Source organism: Chlorocebus sabaeus, chromosome 14, assembly GCF_047675955.1.
Source record: "Chlorocebus sabaeus isolate Y175 chromosome 14, mChlSab1.0.hap1, whole genome shotgun sequence".
NCBI classification, from domain to species: Eukaryota; Metazoa; Chordata; class Mammalia; order Primates; family Cercopithecidae; genus Chlorocebus; species Chlorocebus sabaeus.
The window spans coordinates 23570655-23593569 of record NC_132917.1 but is presented as its reverse complement, the minus strand read 5'-3'; the positions used below and the strand labels follow the sequence as shown (position 1 = coordinate 23593569).

General features: G+C 40.7%; 1 protein-coding gene, 1 non-coding gene and 1 pseudogene across 5 annotated transcripts in view; 1 reads left to right on the top strand and 2 right to left on the bottom strand.

The window, feature by feature from the left end:
* ATAD2B (ATPase family AAA domain containing 2B) overlaps positions 1-22915 on the top strand; it is a 171118-nt gene that overhangs the window by 4578 nt on the left and 143625 nt on the right. The window lies entirely within an intron of this gene.
* LOC119627489 (U6 spliceosomal RNA) lies at positions 2160-2266 on the bottom strand. Its single transcript, XR_005243675.1, has one exon. It is a non-coding gene; the product is annotated as a U6 spliceosomal RNA (small nuclear RNA).
* Positions 18009-21203, bottom strand: LOC140713420 (small ribosomal subunit protein uS15-like; annotated as a pseudogene).

Here is a 22915-nt window from a genome sequence, read left to right as displayed (position 1 = left end):
TCTGAATGGCAGGATTTCCTTCTTAGGCTTAGTAGTATTCCACTGGGCATGCACACATGTACACCACGTTTACTACATTCATCTCTTGTTGGACATTTAGATTGTTTCCATATCTTAGCTATTATGAATAATGCTACTGCGAACATGGGAGTGCAGATGTCCGTCGAAATCCTGATTTCAATTCCTTTGGATAAATACCCAGAAGTGGGATTGCCGGATCATATGGTAGTTCTATTTTTAATTTTTTTGAGGAACTTTCATACTGTTTTCCATAGTGGCTGCACCATTTTGCATTTCTACTGACATGTACCAGGATTCCCTTTTTTCCACATCTCCCCAATATTTGTTGTCTCTTGTCTTTTTGACAAGAGCCATTTTGACAGGTGTGAGGTGATATATCATTGCGGTTTTGGATTGTATTTCCCTGATGATTAGTAATGTTGAGCACCCTTTTTATATACCTGAGAAGTGTCTATTTAGTTAGGACCTTTTTTTTTTTTTTTGAGACAGGGTCTTAGGAGTGGTTCACTGCAGCCTTAAAATCCTGCTTTGCCCATTAACAAATGTTTTCTTCCTGTGGAGTCGCAGGACTACCCTATGTATTTTGGAAATTAACTTCTTATCAGATACATGGTTTGCAGATTTTTCTCCCAATCTGTAGATTGCCTTTGTGCCCACACTTTTAAATTTTCTTATTTTTTTTTCCTCCCTTATCATTACCCACAATGCCCACACTTTTAAAATGTCAGGCTGTCTTTTAGTGCTATGCAGTTAGATGTAATTACTCCTATACACTGTGGCTTTTTTTTTCCTCCAAGCTTTCATAAAGCTTGACCTCTTTTAGGTCGGTTAATCTGGCCCTCAGTCATTAGCGTTTATTTGCTGCACCTAGGTGTCACTCCTAGTAAACAATCTAATACTGTATTCACAAAACTGGACAGCAATCTTTGAAAAATATTTGAACTCTTTTTTCTGCCTCTCCTTGTTAGGTCTGTTTGCTGGTATTTCTGACTTTTCCCTAGCTTTTTGGGATTTTTGAGATAATCATTGACTGTGAATCCCCATCTTGTGAGATCAAAATAAATATTTTGAGTAACTTTAGAAGTAAAATGCTGTATTACTTTATTTTTATTTAATTTAAAAAATCCCTAGGTCCTTCTTTAGTATACTTTTATCACCCTGTGCTTTTCCCTTTCCAACACTCATGCATTTGCCAACATAACAGCAGAGTGGTCGAAGTTGAGGGTTAAAGAGGTAAAAGAAATCTGAGGGGGAAATCTCATAATGTATGTAACTCTCAGATGAGCAGGGGAAAATATAAGTTCCTCAGAACACAGCAAGTTTTTCCTTATACTGTATCAGATTCACATGGAGTACAATATAGGTAATATTGTAACGTGACAGTGACAATGTTCCCTGTCGCAATTTCGAACCAAAGCAATGGTGGAGTTCATAGAATTGTCTCTGGTAGCCAAGTGAAAATGCAGCTTAAATTCAGTTACTGGCTATTTTTGTAGTCCAGATATACACACATTCTGTTGTTTAGGTCATGAATGAAACTTATAAAGCCTATAGAAGTGAATGCATACTAATTCCTTAAATCATTTTCCCTGGCAATAAGTCTTTTAAACCATCCTTTGGTAGATGTTTTATTGCATGTCTCCTAAATACCCAATTATAGATAAACTCATAACTTTTGGAATCCAGCTGGACAAGTGGTAGAATTACTACTGTTACGAGAACTGAGAAACCCAACCAGTGTTTGCACCTGAATGTTGAGTGATCCTGTCTATTCAAGGATCTAAGTACCATATTACTTTGAATGATATGTTTGGCATGTCTTTTTTTTTTTTTTTTTTTTTTTCTGAGATGTAGTCTTGCTGTGTCAGCCAGGCTGGAGTGCAGTGGCCGGATTTCAGCTCACTGCAAGCTCCGCCTCCCGGGTTTACGCCATTCTCCTGCCTCAGCCTCCTGAGTAGCTGGGACTACAGGCGCCCGCCACTGCGCCCCGCTAGTTTTTTTTTTTTTTAATATATTTTTTAGTAGAGACGGGGTTTCACCGGGTTAGCCAGGATGGTCTCGATCTCCTGACCTCGTGATCTGCTCGTCTCGGCCTCCCAAAGTGCTGGGATTACAGGCTTGAGCCACCGCGCCCGGCCTAAAATATGGAACGCTTCACGAATTTGCGTGTCATCCTTGCGCAGGGGCCATGCTAATCTTCTCTGTGTCGTTCCAATTTTAGTATATGTGCTACCGAAGCGAGCACGGCATTTCTTTTAGGACGTACACAATGAAGTTTCATTTGGGTGCATTATCCGTTTTGTTTGTGTGCATAATCAACTTGAGTGGATTTCTTTTCTTCTTTTTTTTTTTTTTTTTTTTTTTTTTTTTGAGATGGAGTCTCATTCTGTAGCTCAGGCTGGAGTATAGTGGTACAATCTCGGCTCACTGCAACCTCTGCCTCCCAGGTTCAAGCAATTCTCCTGCCTCAGCCTCCCAAGTAGCTGGCATTACAGGTGCCTGCCACCACACCTGGTTAATTTTTGTATTTTTTATTAGAGACGGGGTTTCATCATGTTGGTCAGGCTGGTCTTGAACTCCTGACCTCAGGCGACCTGCCCGCCTCAGTCTCCCAAAGTGCTGAGGTTACAGATGTGAACCACTGCACCTGGCCCAAGTGGATTTCTTTGTACTTAGGTTTTTGGTCTTGCAGTAGGAATATTTTATACTTCTTTTATGCCTCCTCTCTGGAGGGGGATTCTATGAACAATGAGTTACTGAGTAAAAAGCAGTGGGAATTTTTGGATAAAAAGTTATATGGAAGTACATATTTGGGGGGAAATCATATATATGTGTTAACTTTATTTAAATATAAGTTAGTTTTTTTTTTTTTGATCAGTAAGTTTTGTAGTTTTATCTGGAGATAGGATATATACCTTTGGCTAAAGTCTTTCTCTCCTAAACTCTTCTATTAGAGTAGACCGTAAGTGCCACGAAGGCAGGCACTATATTTTATTTTTCCCCTAAATGCTGTATTCCCAGGGCCTAAATACAGTGCCTGACACAATGCTGAAAATGGTCAATAAATATCTGTTAAATGAGTGAATGAATGAATGAATGAATAGCATTTCAGGGAGCTGACCCATTTTGAGAAGATCATGGTTATAGAACTTTCAGAATAGAGGATAAATAAAACACAGTTTTTACCCTCAGTACTGTAAGTGTGCACATGATATGCTAATGAGAAGTTATTAACAAGGTAAATTCGTTCAAAGTAAGTGCCAAATGAATGGCATAGGTACTTAGTGTGGTAAGACTTCTAGTCCTCTACTCACTGAATGTTTTGGTGGAACTCTTTTTTTTGTGTGTGTGCTTTAAAGACAGAGACCATTATGTTAACACCTGTATCCTGAGTGCCTAGAACAGCATGTGTCAGTCAGTGCCCAATTAATACTTCTTTTTTTTTTAAGGCAGAGTCTCACTCTGTTGCCCAGGCTGGAGTACAGTGGCTCCATCTCGGCTCACTGCAACCTCCGCTTCCTGGGTTCCAGTTATTCTCCTGCCTCAGTCTCCTGAGTAGCCAGGATTACAGACATGAGCCACCACGTCCAGCTAATTTTTGTATTTTTAGTAGAGATGAGGTTTTGCCATGTTGACCAGGCTGGTCTTGAAATCCTGACCTCGGGAGATCTGCCTGTCTTGGCTTCCGAAAGTTCTGGGATTACAGGCGTGAGCTACTGCGCCTGGCCTAAGACCTTTTTTTTTTTTTTTGGAGACAGTTTCCCTCTTGTTGCCCGGGCTGGAGTACAGTGGTGCGACCTCAGCTCACTGCAACCCCCCTTCCTGGATTCAAGTGATTCTCCTGCGTCAGCCTCCTGAGTAGCTGGGATTACAGACAGGCGCCACCTCACCCAGCTGATTTTTGTATTTTTAGAAGAGATGGGGTTTTACTGTGTTGAACAGGCTGGTCTGGAACTCCTGACCTCAGGTGATTCGCCCACCTTGGCCTCCCAAAGTGCTGGGATTACAGGCGTGAGCCACTGCACCGGGCCCCTAATACTTTTTTTTCTTTGAGAAGCTCTCACTTTGTCTCCGAGGCTGGAGTGCAGTGCCATGATCTTGACTTGCTGCAGTCTTTGCCTCTTGTGCTCAAGTGATCCTGCCACCTCAGCCTCCCAAATACCTGCAGGCATAAGCCACCACAGTCAGCTAATTTTTGTATTTTTTGTAGAGATGGGGTTTCGCCACATTACCCAGGCTGGTCTTGAACTCCTGGGCTTGAGCAGTCCGCCCACCCTGGCCTCCCAAACTGCTGGGATTACAGCCACTGTGCCTGGCCAATTAATACTTTTTGAATGAATTAATGGAAAGTATGACTCATTTTAAATTATTTTCACATTGACAATCTCTCTCTCTCTTTTTTTTTTTAAATAGAGATGGGGGGGGGTGTCTTCTTTTGTTGCCCAGGCTAGTCTTGAACTACTGGCCTCAAGCAGTTCTCCCGCTTTGGCCTCCCAAAGTGTTAGGGTTACAGGTGTGCACCACCATGCCTAGCCGACAATCTTTCTTTTTCGCTATACTCACTTGTTGCATTTTACCCTAATAAGGAGAAGAGTAAGCCAAGGTTTATTTAGCATCTTATACATGCCAGGTGTTTAATGCTATCTCATTCAATCCTTGTAACAACTCTATAAAGCAAGTGATGGTACCCCCATTTTACAACTGAGGAAATTGAGTTGCCTAAGAGTTAAGTGGCCTGTGGAAGGCTAAAGGTAATATTTAAATCTAGTTCTGTCTTCTCTACTTGTATATCTTGTTTCATCTGTATTTCTTTACCTCACTTATTACTCTTTGATGTTGTTCAGTCAGTAGTTTCCAACAACATCTGAAAAAGTGAAGGTGGCAGCTGTTGTATACTGTAAGTGTACCTACCGTTTATAGACAGTTTCTACCTGGCTGTCTGGAATTGTGGTGTCTAGAAGTGTATTGGGACTGAAAGTGGGAATAGTAGCATATAGGGATATGAAATATAGGACAATAATTTTCAGTAATTTCCTGCAGCCTGATTTCAGGAGGCAGTACGTAGGGAGAGGAGCAGGCATATTGTGCAGAGATTGTTTTTGCAATATTTTTCCTTAATATTTTATTATATATGTGTATATTTATATTTTTTGTTTCATTTTTTATTTAAAAATTTTTTTTGTGGGTACATAGTAGGCATAGATGTAGTATATATATATTTTTTGAGACCGAATCTTGCTCTGTTGTCCAGGCTGAAGTACAGTAGTGCAATCACAGCTCACTGCAACCTTGAGTTCAATGAATTCTCCCACCACAGCCTCTGAGCAGCTGGGACTACAGGCATGTGTTACCACACCTGGCTTTTTTTTTTTTCTTGTAGAGACAAGGTTTTGCTATGTTGCCAAAGCTGATCTCAAACTCTTGGGCTCAAGAAATCCTCCTGCCTTGGCTTCCTAAAGTGCTGGGATTACAGGAGTGAGCTACCGCTCCTGGCCTATATTTTAGTTTTTCTTTCTTTTTTTTTTGAGATGGAGTTTCACTCTTGTTGCCCAGGCTGGAGTGCAATGGCGCGATCTCAGCTCACTGCAACCTCCACCTCCCAGGTTCAAGCGATTCTTCTCCCTCAGCCTCCCGAGTAGCTGTGATTACAGGAGTCCACCACCACGCATGGCTAATTTTGTATTTTTTAAGTAGAGACGGGGTTTCTCAATATTGGTCAGGCTGGTCTTGAACTCCTGACCTCAGGTAATCCGCCCGCCTTGGCCTCCCAAAGTGCTGGGATTACAGGTGTGAGCCACCATGCCCAGCTGTGTTTTTATTTTTCAAGACAGGAGTCTCACTATGTTGCCCAGGCTGGTTTTGGACTACTGGCCTCAACCAATTCTCCTGACTCAGCCTGCTGAGTAGCTGGGATTACAGGTATGAGCCACCGCACCTGACTCTTCTCAGTATTTTTAAGTTGGCTTTGGGAAAAAATAAATCCCTGTAAGCAGACTGAAAGTCTGGGCCTTGTGGTCTCTATTAGAGGTATACTTGTGCTGCTATCTTTCCCTCTACTTGGTGATATTAATTTATAGTGTATACATTTGCTTTTATGCTCTGGGAAACTATCTCTAGGGGGACTAAAGTGTTTTCCATTTGAAAAAATGTTTCATACTTTAAGCCTCTTGAAAAGACATTATATAGCATATTTATATATGAAGATTTGCATTAGTAAATTAAACATCTTTAGCATTGTTAGTTTATATCTGTATTCTAGGACCCAAATTGGAATCCTGAAAGAAATGGTGCTTAAAATACCCACAAAGTATGTTCTCTAGTCTTGCCAGACAGAAATTTGGAGGTAATCCAGAGCCTAGTTTTTGATGGTGAGGCTTGCTTGTTCCTTTGTTCGTTCATTCATTCATTCATTCAGTAAGGTGGAGAATGAAGCACAGTCCCTGCTTCATGGGATGTACTTAAAGTCTAGTGGAGGAGACAAATACATGCCGTAAAAAAATAGCCCTTCCCTCAGGTCTAGTGCCCTTTCATCTACGTTTGTTCCGGTGACTTAGCAGCCTGCCTAGGGGCTACTGTTTCCAGGCTCACTTCCTATGTGGGTTTTAGAGAGGGGCCAAAAGCACCTTAAAGTTACTTTTGTTTAATCATTATATCTGAAGTTTATACCCATTTTTGTCTCCTTTTGGGCCTTTAAGGTCTAACACTATATTTTTGTGGCAAATTTAGAATTAAGTGAAGAAATAGGATATTATTTTAGAGATTTGGCAGAAACCTATGGTTAGAGGGAATTATTCTTATGTGCCAAACAACTTTCTTGCATATTATGTGGTTAGTGACTTTACTCAGATTTGGTTTTGTGATTAGGGTTTGGAGAATTAGGATGATTGGAGTGGTCTGATATTTTTGGACTTGAATTTAGAAGTTACTTTAAAAACTTGTCAGCCATTATTTTTGAACTTAAATTTAGAAGTTGCTTAAAACAATTGTCAACTATTGTGTTTTGTTTTTGGTAGGAATCTAATTTCAGAGAAATGTAGAAAATTAAACTTCTTGGATTAAAACTTTGATGTGTTATTTAAAACTTTTAGTGTTAAGAAACTTTTTCCTCTAAAAGTGGTGAAGATGAATCAGTTATGGAATAAATTTGACCCTTGAAAAGATAATGAAAGAAAGGCCAGGCGCGGTGGCTCAAGCCTGTAATCCCAGCACTTTGGGAGGCCGAGATGGGCGGATCACTAGGTCAGGAGATCGAGACCATCCTGGCTAACACGGTGAAACCCCGTCTCTACTAAAAAATACAAAAAACTAGCCGGGCGTGGTGGCAGGGGCTTGTAGTCCCAGCTACTCGGGAGGCTGAGGCAGGAGAATGGCGTAAACCCGGGAGGCGGAGCTTGCAGTGAGCTGAGATCCGGCCACTGCCCTCCAGCCTGGGCGACAGAGCCAGACTCTGCCTCAAAAAAAAAAAAAAAAAAAAAAAAAAAAAAAAAAAAAAAAAAAAAAAGAAAGAATAGTGAACTCTTTTTTTTTTTTTTTCCCAAGATGGAGTCTGGCTCTGTCGCCCAGGCTGGAGTGCAGTGGTGCCCTGTTGGCTCACTGCAAGCTGCGCCTCCCGAATTCACGCCATTCTCCTGCCTCAGCCTCCCAAGTAGCTGGGACTACAGGCGCCTGCCACCACGCCCAGCTAATTTGTTTGTATTTTTAGTAGAGATGGGATTTCACCATGTTAGCCGGGATGGTCTGGATCTCCTGACCTCGTGATCTGCCTGCCTCGGCCGCCCAAAGTGCTGGGATTACAGATGTGAGCCGCCGTGCCTGGCCAAGAATAGTGAACTCTTTTAGCCTAACCTAAAACTATTCCCTGTTTTACACCTGTGTGGAATACTGACCCTTTGGATTTGAACTCTTTAAGTTTGGGCATTATGTACTTTTGGAAGAATTTTTCTGTAAGAGATCTTAGGTTGAGATTGTAACACAAGGTATAAAATTATGTTACAAAATTTTACTTATTAATGTAATTAGTTTGTAAGTATCCATGTTGATGAGTGATCATAACCTCCAAATAAGTTATGTAAGGGTTTTAGCATATTTTTGTGGTTTATGTTTCACTGATGTTCTGAAGTGTGGGAAGTCAGCATAGTTAAAAGCAAAATAATGAATTGAGGCTGGGCGTGGTGGCTCATGCCTGTAATCTCAGCACTTTGGGAGGCTGAGGCAGGCGGATCATGAGGTCAGGAGTTCGAGAGCAGACTGACTAATATGGTGAAACCCCGTCTCTACTAAAATACAAAAATTTAGCTGAGTGTGGTGGCGCATGCCTGTAATCCCAGCTACTTGGGAGACTGAGGCAGGGGAATCGCTTGAACCGAGGAGGTGGAGGTTGCAGTGAGCTGAGATCGCGCCACTGCACTCTAACCTGGCGACAGAGCAAGACTCCGTTTCAAAAAACAAACAAACAAAACAGAATTGGTAGCCAGACATGGTTGTTTACACCTGTAATCCCAGCTACTCTAGAGGCTAAGCAGGGAAGGATGGCTTGAGCCCAGGAGTTTGAGTCCAGCCTGTACAACATAGCAGTACTCTTTCTTTTTTTTTTTTACATGGTGAGTTGGATTTTTTTTTTTTTTTAATCATGACTTTGTTTTCCTAGGTTACAGAGGATAGTGGTTAATATGTAGGGTGACCATATGTCTGCATTAGCCTAGGATAGTACTGACCTGCCTGGCACATGCACAGTTTATGCTTGTCCCAAAAACATTACTAATGCCCTCAACCCTCTATTTAACATGTTTAGATGATAGAATACCTGGTTACTGTGTTGGTTTATATGTATGTCTTTTAAGTTTTCATAAGTGGTATTTAGCCATAGAGCTTATTTTATTATTTTCTTTTAACCATTATATTTTCATCTGTGTGGTAACTCTGTATACATACAGTCACTACTCCCACCTGCTACATAGTACTTTGTAGGGTCAATTCATTGCATTTTAAGTATTCACCCTCAAGAGATAGGTACCTAAATTGTTTCCTATTCTCTGCTACTGCAAATATTGCTGCAGTTAATACCCTGATGCAATGTCCCTCGTGGACTTGGTGTGGGAATTTCTTTGAGATAGACACCAAGAGTGGAAGAGTATATGTGTACTTAAAATAAATATTACCTCTAGATATGCTACTCTAGTCTCCATTCGTAGGAGTATAGCGTATGAGAGTTCTTGTATCTCCACTTCCCTGCCAATATTTGGCATCAACTACCTTTTTAATAGCCTTTCTTTAGTTACTAATGAGTTTGGGTAACTCTTTATGTCCATGCTAACTTTTTTTGCTTTCCTCCTCTCTGAAGTGCCTGTTAAGATTTGTTTTTGCCCATTTCACTATTTTCTACTGGAGTTGCTATTTTATTATTGTTTTTCAAGAGTAATTAGAGATTTGTGACTTTTGACTTTTTTTGGTCCCACACTAAAGGATACTGTTTACATTGTGACTTTATACATACATACAGTTTTACTATTTAGGCCTTTAATTCATTTTGTTCATTCTGCTAGACAACTTGTCCTTTGTGGTGCCACTTTGTAATACATTAAGTTCTCATGTATGTTGTGTTCTGATCTCTGTTCTTTTCTGTTGGTCTGTTTATGCTTATGGACATACTATACTTTTTTTTGTTTTTTTAAATTTTTTGTAGAGACAGGGTTATTGCTGTGTTGCCCAGGTAGTCTTGAACTCCTGGGGTCAAGCAATCCTCCTGCCCTGGCCTCCTGAAGTGTTGGGATTACAGGTGTAAGCCACCATGCCTGGCCCATACTGGTGTGGTTTTTTTTTTGTCCAGGATCCTGCTCTGTCACCCAGGCTGGAGTGCCCTGGTGTGATCACAGCTCACTGAAGCCTCGACCACCTAGGCTCAAGCAATCCTCTTGCGTCAGCCTCCCAGAGTGTTGAGATTACAGGCATGAGCCATTTTACCAGGCCAATACTATTTTTCATACTATGGTTTTGAGTTATGTCTTAATATCTTAAAGGACAAGTTTCTCCTCTTTGTTATTTTTCAAGGTTGACTTAGATGTCTGGGGGTTGTTTTTCAATTTTAATTTCAATTATGATTATAGAGTTACTTAGAAGATCCAACTAGATTTTTTTTTTTTTTTTCCTTGAGACGGAATCTTGCTCTGTTGCCCAGGTTGGAGTGCAGTGGCATGATCTCGGCTCACTACAACCTCCACCTCCCAGGTTCAATTGATACTTCTGCTTCAGCCTCCCAAGTAGCTGGGATTACAGGCATGTACACCCACGCCCAGGTAATTTTTGTATTTTTAGTAGAGATGGGATTTCACCATGTTGGCCAGGCAGGTCTCAAACCCCTGACCTCAAATGATCTGCCCGCCTTGACCTCCTAAAGTGCTGGGATTACAGGCGTGAGTGAGCCACCGTGCCTGGCCCCAACTAGAATTTTGATTAGTAATATATTGAATTCCTAGATTAATTTGTAGAGAATTGACACCTTCAAATTGTTAGCCTAACAGCATGGAACATCTCTCACTTAACATAGTTTGTATATTTCTCTTGTAGGATTGGATGCTTTCTTTGTGGCCTAATATTTTGTCAGTTTTGGTAAATGTTTATTTTGTACTGGGGATAAATGTATATTTTCTGTTAAATGTAGAAAAATAAAAATGTATGATGGAAAACATTAAGAGATGGGATATATTGTAGTGTGAACTTATTGATTAGTCAGATACTCAGAAATCTCTTGTTCCACATTAAGATTCTTTCTATTTTTTATTTATTTATTTATTTTTGAGACAGAGTCTTTTTCTGTCACCTAGGCTAGAGTGCAATGGCTCCATCTCGGCTCACTACAACCTACGTCTTATGGCTTCCAGTGATTCTCCTGTCTCAGCCTCCTGAGTAGCTGAGATTACAGGCATGGGCCAGCATGCATGCCTGGCTAATTTTTGTATTTTTAATAGGGATGGGGGTTTTACTGTGTTGGCCGGGCTGGTCTCGAACTCCTGACCTCAGGTGATCCACCTACTTCAGCCTCCCAAAGTGCTGGGATTACAGATGTGAGCCACTGTGCCTGGCCCCATATTAAGATTCTACCTAGTTTTTGTTGTTGTTGAAATTATTTTTGTTATTTTTCAAATTCTCCTGGTGTATTTTTTTAAGTAAATTTTTATTTTAGAATATATTTTAATTTCGTATTTGCTTTCTTCTTTCATCCATTGGTTATCTGGAAGTATGTTGCTTACTTTCCAAACAGTTGGGCATTTCTTTTCCTTGCATTTTTTTTTGAGATGGGGTCTTACTCTCTCACCCAGGCTGGAGTACAGTGGCATGATTGTAGCCCACTGTAGCCTTGAACTCCTGGACTCAAGGGATCCTTCTGTCTCAGCCTCCCAAATAGCTAGGACTACAGGTGTGTGCCACCAGGCCTGGGTAATTTGAAAATTTTTTTTGTTAGAGAGGGTCTTGTTATCTCCCTTTGTTGCCCAGTCTGGCCTCAAAATTCCTAGACTCAAGCGATCCTCCCACGTTGGCCTTCGCAAGTGCTTGAATCACAGGTATGAGCCACTGTACCTGGCCTATTTTCTGTTTATAGTTTTATTAATTACTTCTAGCTTAATTCCATTGTGCTCAGAGAACATACTACATATGATTTCAGTCTTTTGAAATTTGTTCTGACTTATTTTGTCAGAACATTGTTTATGGTGATTTTGGTGAATGTTTCATGAACACTGGAAAAGAATATGTATTCTGCAGTTAGGGGTGCAGGATTATAGATACTCACTAAGTCAAATTTGTGCATCTTCTACTTTTTTTCTTTTTTTGAGATGGAGTCTTGTTCTGTCACTCAGGTTGGAGTATGCAATGGCGCGATTTTGGCTTACTGCAACCGCCGCCTCCCAGGTTCGAACGATTCTCCTGCCCCAGCCTCCTGAGTAGCTGGAGTTACAGGCACGCACCACCACACCTGGCTAATTTTTGTATTTTTAGTAGAGACGAGGTTTCACCATGTTGGCCAGGCTGCATTCAAACTCCTGACCTCCGGTGATCCACCTGCCTTGGCCTCCTAAAGTGCTGGGATTACAAGCATGAGTCACTGAGTCACTGTGCCTGGACCTTCTGCTGGTTTTAACTTGTATGTTTTGCTTTGTGTGTGTATGTGTGATTGCTCTTAAGACTTATACTTGTATTTATTTGCTCACTTCTCTCTTCTTCTCTCCTCCCCTCCCCTCCCCTCCCCTCCCCTCCCCTCCTCTCCTCTCCTCTCCTCTCCTCTCCTCTCCTTCTCCTCCTCCTCCTCCTCCTCCTCTTCTTGTTTCTTTTTGGGATAAGATCTCACCCTGTCATCCAGGCTGGAGTGAAGAGGCACAATCAAGGCTAACTGCAGCCTTGACCTCCTGGGCTCAGGTGATCCTCCCACCTCAGCCTCCGGTGTAAATCACTGTGCCTGGCCAGTTAACTCTCATTTTTTCTTTAAAAAAATATTGTTACCTCTTTTTTTTTGAGACGGAGTTTCGCTCTTGTTGCCCAGGCTGGAGTGCAATGGTGCAATCTCGGCTCACCACAACCTCTGCCTCCTGGGTTCAAGCAGTTCTCCTGCCTCAGCCTCCTAAGTAGCTGGGATTACGGGCATGCACCACTATGACCAACTAATTTTGTATTTTTAGTAGAGATGGGGTTTCTCCATGTTGGTCAGGCTGGTCTTGAACTCCTGACCTCAGGTGATCCGCCCACCTCGGCCTCCCAAGGTGCTGGGATTACAGGTGTGAGCCACCGTGCCTGGCCTATGTTACCTTTTACTGCAGACTTTTTAACACGCTCCTCCACTGTTCTTCCCTTCTTCTTACCCTATGTATTTTTTTGAGACAGAGTCTTGCTCTGTTGTCCAGGCTGGAGTGCAGTGGTGCGACTTCGGCTCACTGCAACCTCCGCCTCCTAGGTTCAAGCGATTATTGTACCTCAGCCTCCCAAGTAGCTGAAACTACAGGCATGCTCCCCCATGCCCAGCTAATTTGTGTATTTTTAGTAGAGATGGGGTTTCATCATATTGGTCAGGCTGGTCTCAAACTCCTGACCTCAGGTAATCTTTACACCTGCCTTGGCCTCCCAAAGTGCTGGGATTACAGGTGTGAGCCACTGCACCCAGCTGACACCGTCTCTTTAAAAAATATTCGTAGCATTTCAACTGGAAGTGAAAGTGCCTTTCTTTAATTGCTGCAATTGAGTGACCAGACAATGAAGATAAGAGAGTTTGCAGGCTGGGCGTGGTGGCTCACACCTGTAATCTCAGCACTTTGGGAGGCCTAGGCAGGTGGATCACCTGAGGTCAGGAGTTCGAGAGCACCCTGACCAACGTGGAGAAACCCCGTCTGTACTAAAAATACAAAATTAGCCAAGCGTGGTGGTGCATGCTTGTAATCCCAGCTATTCGGGAGGTTGAGGCAGGAGAATCTCTTGAACCCAGGAGGTAGAGGTTGCAGTGAGCTGAGATTGCGCCATTGCACTCCAGCCTGGGCAACAAGAGCAAAATTCTGTCTCAAAAAAGAAAAAAAAAAAAAAAAGAGTATGCAAGAGTGGACAGTGGCTCACACCTATAATCCCAGCATTTTGGGAGGCCGAGGTCGGAGGATCACTTGAGGCCAGGAGTTTGATACCAGTCTGGGAAACAAAGTGAGACCTCACCTCTATTAAAAAAAACCCAAAAAATTAGCCTGGTATGGTCGTGTGTGCCTTTAGTCCCAGCTACTTGGGAAGCTAAGGTGAGAGGATCGCTTGAGCCCAGGAGTTTGAGGCTGTAGCGAGTTATGATCATACCACTGCACTCCAGCCTGATGAAATCTCATCTCTTAAAAACCAAAATAAAAAACAAAAGCAACCCAAACTTATGCAAGACTCAACCTCAGCTGTTTGGAGAAATATTTTATTCTTACTTAAAAAGTATGAAATAAATATTACTTTGTTTTGTTTTGTTTTCTTTTTTTTTTTTAAATTTATTTATTATTATTATAATTTAAGTTGTAGGGTACATGTGCATAACGTGCAGGTTTGTTACATATGTATACTTGTGCCATGTTGGTGTGCTGCACCCATCAACTCGTCATTTACATCAGGTATAACTCCCAATGCAATCCCTCCCCCCTCCCCCCTCGTTTTGTTTTATTTTCTACACGTTATGATGAAATAAATATTTCAAATAATATGGACATACACAGAAAAAAAGGGCCTTTCCCTGGTCCCCTAATTTCTCCAGTTTGTTCTTCTGAGGAATAACCGCTGTTAAAGCTGCTGTACATCCTTCTGACCATTGCATGTATACCATGGGTTTATATGTGTGTCACACACATATAACACACACATATACACATATAAACAACCCATAGGTTGTACCCGTAGGTACATGTGCAATATGTGTGTATGTATAATATATATGTGTTTGTGTGTGTGTGTGTGTGTGTGTGTGTGTGTATATAAAATTTATTTTTTTGGAGACAGTGTCTCACTTTGTCACCCAGGCTAGAGTGCAGTGGTGCAGTCATGGCTCACTGCAGCCTTGACCTCCTAGACTCAAGTGATCTCCTACCTCAGCCTCCTGAGTAGCTGGGACTACAGGCATGTGCCACCATGCTTTAGGTCTCCCAAAATGCTGAGATAACAGGTGTGAGCCACCACACCTGGCTTATTTCATTTTTCTTGATGGCTTTCTAATATTTCTTTTTTTTCCTCACACTGTTAACTAGGAGCCTTTCTAATATTTCTGATATTTCTTTGTATCATTATACTGCCACATATTTAACCTGTTGGCACACAGGCTTTCTCCATACTTTTAACTTTATAGTGTAGCAGAAAATGACCTTTCTTTTTTTTTTTTTTTGAGACAGTCTTCCTCTGTTGCCCAGGCTGGAGTGCGGTGGCACAATCTCGGCTCACTGCAACCTCTGCCTCCCAGGTTCAAGCGATTCTCCTGTCTCAGCCTCCTGAGTAGCTGGAATTACAAGCGCCCACCACCATGCCCGGCCAGTTTTTTTTTTGTATTTTTAGTAGAGACATGGTTTCACCATGTTAGTGAGGCTGGTCTTGAACTCCTGACATCAAGTGATTCTCCCGCCTCTGCTTCCCAAAGTTGGGATTATAGGCATGAGCCACCACACCCAGCCGACCTTTCTCTTTTAGATAAAGTGGAATTACTCGGTCAAATGATAATGTGTATTTTAAATTTTCATAGGTTTTCTCAAATTGCTTTACACTGAGACTAAACCAGTTTGTGCCCCATTCCCCAGTACTATCAGCACTATTTTCATATACCTTTACCAGCTAATTTAAAGAGTTAAATTTTAACTTCCGTGAAAGACAGATACTGCCGTAGCGCTAAGTATCTTTAGTATCTAACACAAAAACAGGCACTTAATAAATTTTGTTTGTGGAAGGAATGAATTATTGAAAATAATTAATAAGCTTATGAAGTTACATTAACTCTATAAAGCCAAACAAGTATTCTTACTTGAGATTGTATCTACTGTGAGGCAGTAGGTATACAATTTGTTACTTATACTACCTCCTTGATTCTTCTAACCATCTCATGAGGTAAATGGTAGTTTCTGAGTTATAGTGGTAGTGCTGCAATGTAAGATTGGTCCTATCTGTATAACTTCAAAGTCTGTGGCATGTTTCGTTTCGTTTCTTTTCTTTTTCTTTTTTTGAAACAGGGTTTCACTCTGTCACCCAAGCTGGAGTGCAGTGGTGTAATCATGGCTCACTGCATCCTGGACCTCCTTGGCTCAAGCGATCCACCTACCTCAGCCTCCTGAGTATCTGGGGTCACAGTCATGTACCACTACCCCATGGCTAATTTTTAAAGTTTGTATAGAGACAAGTCTCAGAGTCTTACTTTGTTGGCCGGGTTGTTCTTGAACTCATGGGCTCAAGTGATCCTTTTACTTCAGCCTCCCAAAGTGTTGGGATTATAGATAGAAGCCACCATGCCTGACCATGTGGCATTTTTCAGTACCCACATTATTTTTTTTTCAGATTTTTAGAAACTACCTTTTAGAAATTTTTATCTGGAAGAAAAGTGCATTTTAAATTATTATAGACTGTTTTTTAATCTTTCTGTATCTTCTAAACTAACAGGTCGCTTCTATGTATTTTTTTCTCTTTCTGTATTCTTTCATGATGATTGCTTAGAAATACTAAACTAGTAAGCCCTTGTTCTTGGAATATTTGAGGAAAATTTAGAACATTTTGTATGCTTGCCATTTCAGGACTTTGTAGAATAGTGTTGGCCCTAAATAAACAAATAGCAGTGCAGAGTTTTGTTTTTTGCAGTCATGGTAACCACTGCCTCTGTGCATTCTTTTTGTAAATGAAAGAAAAAGAAATTGACTGCACTTCTAAGCTTCCTTGTGAAAACAGGATTACTTGTTAAAAAAAAAAAAAGTATACCAAAAGCCTGTCCTATAAGGAAATCGGAAAAGATTGATTGCACCCATACACTTTCTGATCTAACTTGGGGGAAAATGTTCCTATTCTGTTTTTTTTCTTTCTTGTCTCTTTGAGGCTTTTTCTCTCATCATTTACTTACTCTTTAAATAATTTGTTTTATTCTCTCTTACGGTTTCCTTTTTTTCTATAAGAAGCCGGGTTGTCTTTTCTTTAAAAAAAAAAAAAAAAAAGAAAAAAAAGAAAATCCTTTCCTGCAACTCTAAACTATTCTTTCTTTTTTAATTCTGACACTTTTGTAAGACTAGCTCTGTAGTCATTACCTGTACTTGCTCACCACTTGCTCCATTATTCACCTAGTGATTTCTGCTCTTCATTTCACAGACATTGCCCTGTCAGAAGTTACAATGATCTCTTACTTACAAATCCTCAGGTTTATCAGCTTTCTTCTGTTAAGTCTTTTTGGAGCCGTTTAACTCCCCTTGTTTTAGTGAGAGACTATATTTGTCTTTGATTTTTATGACATCTCTTGTGCTTATCCCCATTAATTAGACTTTTTTTAAAGGTTTTGACTTCTGCCCTTCTGTTTTTATATTCTGTACATTACCTGTGATCATTTTCTTTTATGACCATGTTTCATATCTGTCTATGCTCCTTAACTCACTTCATCTCAGAGGTGTATTTCCCATAGCCTGATAGACCTCTCCCTAGATTTCTGGCTATAATTCCAAACTAACTTTCCACTTTTAATTTAGCATTATACTTCCCCTGTCATCACCTGTTCCCTGGCTCCCCATACCACCACCACCACCATCACCACACCACCACCACCAACAACAAGCAGCACTTTTTATACTTGCCCTTACTGTATTTATTTTGAATACAGCACTGATATCACTAATCTAGTTATTTTGTTTTCTGGACTAAATTTCCTCTTTCTGATTTTCCCAATTCTAAATGAGGCCATCATCAAGTTTTGATTTAATCTAGTGGTCTGCTAATTCACTTATTTCCATGCATCTCTCATTTTAAAATGCTATACTTGACTTCATTCTTTTTTGTCATTAGATTAAAATCCAGCTTTTAGATTTCTGACAAATTTAGATCTGGGCACGAAGCCTTCCTTGAAAACCAGAGCAACATCTATTCATTTCTATTATTCTCAAGTTCTTTTGCCTCACTTTATAAGACTTATGACAATAATAGTCACTATTTATGGTAGCTGATGAGTATGGTTTAAGGGACTGTAAAAGTCAAGGAGAAAATGGTTTTTACAAATTGAAAAAAATTATCTATTTAAAGAGGTTAGAATTAAACTAAAAAGTTACTTAAGTGGGGATGACTGTATCTTTTTTTATGTAATTTCTGTAGGATTTTACATTATTATTATTATACTTCTATTGGAAGTTATCTCATCCTTGGATTGTGTTCTGGTATTTTATGTGCCCCATTATTAAGTTGTTGGAATACATATTCCCATTTCTATAGAAAACTTGAAAACTTTATTTATTTATTTATTTATTTATTTTTGAGACAGGGTCTTGCTCTGTTGCCCAGACTAGAGTGCAGTGACGCAATTATGGCTCACTGCAGCCTCAACTACTGGGGCTCAGGTGATTCTCCCACTTCAGCCTCCCAAGTAGCTGGGACTGCAGGCGTGGAGCAGCACACCTGGCTAATTTTTCTATTTTTCTGTAGAGACAAGGTCTTGCCATTTTGCCCAAGCTGGGCTCGAACTCCTGAGCTCAAACAATCCGCCCCCCTCAGCCTCTCAGTGTTGAGATTACAGGTGTGAGCCACCATGCCTGGCCAAAAACATCCTTTAAAGTCCACATCATTTATGATGTCTTCCTTCATCTCTGCTAGCAGTTATAGTTTTTTGTTTTTTGCTTTCACAGAATTAGGTATTACTATAATAATTTTTTTTTTTTTTTTTTAAGAAATGGGTCTTGCTGTGTTACTCAGACTGGTTTCACACTCGTGGCCACAAGGATCCTCCTGCCTGGGTCTCCCAAAATGTTGGGATTACAGATGTGAGCCACTGTGCTTGGCCTCAAGTAGTTCTTACTCATCTTTTTTACCACTGCCTTCCACATCTTATGTACATAGTAGGTCCTCAATAGATGTTAGTTAATTGAAATTATTTCCCTTATGCCTGAGATACTTTTCCTACTCATGGATTATAATCACTCTGACACAGATTGCTAAATGGCTGTGGGTAGATTGCATAATCTTTTAAATATCTTTGTCATGAAACTGGTAACGCCTTCTCTCAAAGGGTTAGGTTATCATTAGCTAGTAAAATGCTTTGAAGATGAAGAAGTTAAGGTTGAGCATTATGATCATCCTATTAAGGGTGAATTGTTAGCATCGGGTTTGTAGATAGACGCTTTCCCAAAGCTTGAAGTTAATTAAATGGTGCTGAAGTAATTATTTTGTACCTGTTTACATTGTGGTTGCTTGCTTAACTTAAATCCCCAGATTTCTTTGGAAAGAAGGAGTCTTTGGTAATGCTCTTTATTCTGAGGTCTCTGTCTTAGAGCCAAATCAAGATTGAAACCTCCCGTGACAAAAAAGTAAATATACTAGTACATTGTAACAGTTAGGATGATGTGCTTTGTATGATACTTAAAGTATGTTATATGCCAGAGGTCCTCAGACTTCCGTGTACTAAGAATCATTTGGAAGCCCTCATTAAAAATGTTTCACCTCCAGAGATTCCAGTCCAGCCGGTTGTATTTTTTAATGAGTAATGCAGGTGATTTTTGATTCAGGTAGTATGTAAACAACAGTTTGAGTAATACTTCTGAGTGGAATTGAAGAAAGCCCATAGAATATGCAGATGGCCAATAAATAAATGTGCAAAACTCACTTAAATTGATATTCAAGTAACTATATACTCAGATTCTTTTAAAAATTCAAATATTTTACTTTTTTTTTTTTTGTCTTCATTTCAGTGGTACATAGTACTTATTTCCAGAGTATATTTGGGAAACTGGTACCTGCAGATGTTTCATGAAAAAAGAGAGGTTGATCAAATAAGTTTGTGAAATGTTATATACTTTATTCCATCCTTAGAGATTTACTTTGCATTTTATGATAATACTCTTAAAAGTTTCGCAGCAAAAAGCCTTTGACCTCATTGTTTCCCAAACTTCACCATGAGCCCTCCTTTCTTGCCCCTAATAATTTCTATTAATAATTTGTGAAGAAATTTCCAGAAATTTTGTTTGTTGTTTTTCATGGTTACTGTGGAATTTTAAAAAATAGGGTATGTTTTTATAATTTAGGAGCTTAAAATCTTGCTAGAATTTCAAGACTTGGACATGGCACTTTAAAGATGATAAATATATAATGCTAAGTTGAAATAATCAAGTGCCCAAATGTATAGTAGGGCTGCGGCTAGCAGGGGAGATAAGCTTAATTTAGGCTAGATTCTTCAGGGAGATTTCATGAAGGAAAAAAAAAATGGGTCCTGAGATGGGTCTTGAGGTGAGTGATCAAATTTGATTAGAAGGAGTAATGCTGGCCTGGGCTATCTAAATTGGCATAGTAGTTTATAGGTGCTAGTTTCTGTATCACAGATATACTCTAGCTTAAAACACATGATGTTGCTTTCTCAGTGACTACTTTTTTTTCGGTGAACAGTCATTTTATTACTTGAGTACATAGACAAACTTATGCAACCAGGGCAGAGGCTGTGGATGACTCATATTTCCAGTTGGGAGGGAGGATTTGCTTGGTCGTGTATTAATAATATTGAGCCAGTCGGTGAATTCGTCTATCAGAATCAGATGGAATTTGGCATCCTTATCCTTTCTGTTCCTCTCAAGATGCTTTTGAATAGCAACTGCTTGCTTAATTAAACAGTAGCGATCCTCTGGGAGATCAGGAGCGAGTCTTTTGGACTTAAGGATTCTTAAGATTGTATTGCCTGTCACAAAACATACTTGTGTAACACCGTATGAGCCTCAGGATCACACTGATATGTGAGGGAGGCAGACCCTTCTTGGTCAGTTTGTAAGTCTGCTCCTTCATGTCATCAGATGTCAACTTCAGCCAAGTGGGAACCTTGCAGTGATGGGGCAGAGCCGATTGAGACAGGCCCTTCCCAGGAGTGTGCATGCGACTCATGATGGTGGCAATCAGGCAGTCCAGTGACAATGTCTTGAATATGTTGTGTAATAATGCTTTTCAAACTCTAATGTGCACATGAATCACCTGGGGATCTTTTTAAAATGGTTTCTGATTCAGTGGGTCTGAGGGTGGAGCCTGAGATTCTACATTTCTAAGGAGCTCCCAAATAGATGATGCCCATGTTGTTGGTTCACAGACCAGATTTGGAGTAAAGGATGTCTTGGATTAGTAGTTCAGTTAGATGACCTTTAATGCACATTTTAACCTTGGGAGTCTGTAAATATCCCAGATTGGAGTGGATGAGATAGTATAAAAACTAAAGCTAGGCGTGGTGGCTCATGGTTGTAATCCCAGTGCTTTGTGGGGCCGAGGCGGGAGGATCTCTTGAGGTCAGGAGTTTGAGAACAACCTGGCAATGAGACCCTGTCTCAAATAAAATAAAACAATAAAAATATGAAATAAAAAGTAAGAGGCTGGGCGCGGTGGCTCATGCTTGTAATCCCAGCACTTTGGGAGGCCGAGGCGGGCAGATCACGAGGTCAGGAGTTCGAGACCAGCCTGGCCAACACAGTGAAATGTTGTCTCTACTAAAAATGCAAAACTTAGCTGGGCATGGTGGCATGCACCTGTAATCCCAGCTACTCGGGAGGCTGAGGCAGGAGAATTGCTTGAACCAGGAGGTGGAGGTTGCAGTGAGCCAAGACCACTGCACTCCAGCCTGGGTGACAGAGCTAGACTACGTCTCAAAAAAAAACAACAACAATAGCAACAACAACAACATAAAAAACAGTGAGAAAACTGTATTAGAAATGAAAGGACTGTTGGGCGCAGTGGCTGGCGCCTGTAATCTCAGCACTTTGGGAGGCTGATGTGGGCGGATCTCAAGGTCAGGAGTTGGAGACCAGCCTGGCCAATATGGTGAAACCCCATCTCTACTAAAAATGCAAAAATTAGCCGGGCATGGTGGCGGGCGCCTGTAGTCCCAGCTACTCAGGAGGCTGAGGCAGGAGAATTGCCTGAACCCAGGAGGCAGAGCTTGCAGTGAGCCAAGATCGTGCCACTGCACTCCAGCTTGGGTGACAGAGCGAGACTCCGTCTCACAGAAAAAAAAAAAAATGAAAGGACTAAATTAAGAAACTCTCATTTGAGTATAGTATGTTGACTAACAAAGGATTATTATAAGATTGAAGTATTTCTTAAATGATTTTCCACCCTGTACTGAATTTAGTTTGGAAGTAGCTAACTAACTTTTCTTGGGAACTTAACCTAATAAGTGATGGTGTATTATGAAACTAATATACCATCTTAATTATATACGTGCTCATATTTGAATTTCAAGTATTTTTTCTTTTGTGCCTTTTAGTACCAGTGTGGCCTTGTGGCTTTTTTTTTTTTTGAGATGGGATCTTGCTCTTTCGCCCATGTTGTGATGTGATCACAGCTCACTGCAGCCTTGACCGCCTGTGCTCAAGCAATCTTCCCACCTCACCCTCTCTGAGTAGCTGGGACCACTGGTGCATACCTCCATGCCCAACTAATTATTATTTTTCTTTTGAGACAGAGTTTTCTTCTTGTTGCCCAGGCTGGAGTGCAATGGCATGATCTCGGCTCACTGCAACCTCTGCCTCCTGGGTTCAAGCGATTCTTCTGCCTCAGCCTCCCCAGTATCTGGGATTACAGGCATGTGCCACCATGCCTGGCTGATTTTGTATTTTTAGTAGAGATGGGGTTTCACCATGTTGGTCAGGCTGGTCTGGAACGCCTGACCTCAGGTGATCCACCCGCCTCGGCCTCGCAAAGTGCTGGGATTATAGGCTGAGCCACCACGCCTGACTTAACTAATTTTTATTTTTAATTTTTTTGTAGAGATAAGGTCTCATTATGTTGCCCAGGCTGGTCTGGCACTCCTGGCCTCAAGCAATTATCCTGCCTTGACCTCCCAAAGTTTTGGGATTTCATGTGTGAGCCACTGTGCCTGGCCACAGATATTTCTGTATGGTAGCATATTGAAAAGGATTATAGATACTTGTTGACAAAAAGAGTCAAACTCTGTAAAATATTTAAAGAGATTTATTCTGAGCCAAATATGAGTGGCCATGGACCAAGACACAGTCTCAAGAGGTCCTGAGAACATGTGCCCAAAGTGGTTGAGTTACAGCTTCGTTGTATACATTTTAGGAAGACGTAAGATCTCAATCAAGTACATGTGAGATATACATCGGTTCAATCTGGAAAGATGGGAAAGATAGGGGGCTTACAACTGATAGGTGGATTCAAAGATTTTTTTTTTTTTTTTTTGAGACGGAGTCTTGCTCTGTCA